At 56.5% G+C, this 1,659-nt stretch overlaps 1 non-coding gene across 1 annotated transcript; it reads left to right on the forward strand.

Annotated features, from left to right (window-relative positions):
* The first annotated feature begins 664 nt into the window (after positions 1-664).
* TRNAW-CCA lies at positions 665-736 on the forward strand. Its single transcript has one exon. It is a non-coding gene; the product is annotated as a tRNA-Trp (tRNA).
* The last annotated feature ends 923 nt before the right edge of the window (positions 737-1,659 follow it).

The following is a 1,659-nucleotide window of genomic DNA, read 5'->3' on the forward strand; positions in this document are numbered from 1 at the left end:
AGTTTTCTGAAACTCTGCGGTTCTTCGCAGTCACGCGATCATTGGACACTTGTGAGTACCTGGGAAGAAGGAAATGTGGAAATACATCAAAAAGCAATCCAAGAACTCACTGATTTCAAGTTTTATTACACTCTTCTATAATACCCAATTTTCAAAAATGAGTTTTGGTTTTATAACTGGGGGTGGGGCGGGGAGGAGGGGCTCACGACCATTGTTCCAAAGTCACTTGGATTTTTTTCCCTTTACTCCTGTCCGTGGGACGAGCGGGCTCCCAACCTTCGCTTCCTGGCGCCGAGTGGGTTGCGAGTTTCGCGGGCGCTACCTCCCAGCCGCCGGCCTCCCGGGGGCCGCACGCTGGTGGCCCCCGGAGACAGCAGCCCGGGCGGCTCCGGGGCCCCTGGGGCCGCCGCGCGCGGCCTGGAGCCCGACCGTCCCTGCGGAAGGCCGAGCGCCGCGTCCGGCAGGTGGTGGCGGCGGCGCCCGGGCATCGGCCCTGCGGCGGAGAGCCCCGGCCCTTGCGGGGTGCAGCCCCGCGTCCGCGCCTCGGTGCCGTCCGCCCTGCGGCTCACTCGGAAAGCGCAGGAGCGACGCGGAGACGCGACCGGGGAGGGGGGAGGTGTAGGAAGGAAGAGCCTTAAAGGATCAAAAGTCGTTCCTGTCCGCTGACCTCGTGGCGCAATGGTAGCGCGTCTGACTCCAGATCAGAAGGTTGCGTGTTCAAGTCACGTCGGGGTCACAAGCACCCATTTTCTCCCCCACGCAAGGAAATGGGGGGTTTAGGTCATTTGTCATTTCGTCCCTGCAAGGACGCCAAGGACCCTCCAGCCACTAACTCCTTCGCAGCAAGGAAGCCAGAGAACTGAACCTCAGGGGACGGGCCGTGTCGTTTTCCGAGCCCGCGGCGCTGATCTGAGCAACGCCAGGAGGCGCTGCCTCGAGCCTGGGCACCTCGGTGGGGACTCTCCGGACAAGGGACCCTGCCCACCTCCTCCTTCCCCCACCCCGTCACAAACCTTGCGACCAGAAGAACAAGTTTTTAAAAAGACCAACCACGCAATAGAAAACAGAAAATGAAACGTAAATCGTGTTGAAACGTGAAAAGAAACAACTCTCATCGTTAAAGCAATGCAAATGACAGGGTCAGCGAGATTTTCGCCTAGGAGACTGGTTAGCCTATGATCCAGGAATGGAGGAAACTGAAATAGTTCTAGAAGAATATTTTTCACTCGGCCTCTTTAGAAAAGTCTTCTGGTGTATTTTTCAATCTTGCTTCTGTTCTTTTTGTTCTAGCCTTTTTCCAGGAACGCCATTTACCCTTCCATACGGTGGATAAGCACCACCCAGTGATGCGTAATTGGGCTTCTCCGTACTCTGCATCTATCATCTCTCAAATTGTTGCCTGTGTTTTCCCATTTTCCGTGCATTTGAGGATATCTTTGTCCATCATCCGGGATCCCATTTTCTACAACTTCATCTCTGCTCTTTAAATAGAGGGCATTGTAGGGCGCCTGGGTGGCTCAGCCCGTTAAGCGTCTGCCTTTGGCTCAGGTCGTGATCTCAAGGTCGTGGGAACGAGCCCGCTATCGGGCTCCCTGCTGAGCAGGGAGTCAGCTTCTCCCTCTCCCTCTGCTGCTCCCCCCGACCCCCACCCCCGCTTGT

This window comes from Ursus maritimus, unplaced genomic scaffold, assembly GCF_017311325.1.
Source record: "Ursus maritimus isolate PB19 unplaced genomic scaffold, ASM1731132v1 scaffold_14, whole genome shotgun sequence".
Taxonomy (NCBI): domain Eukaryota; kingdom Metazoa; phylum Chordata; class Mammalia; order Carnivora; family Ursidae; genus Ursus; species Ursus maritimus.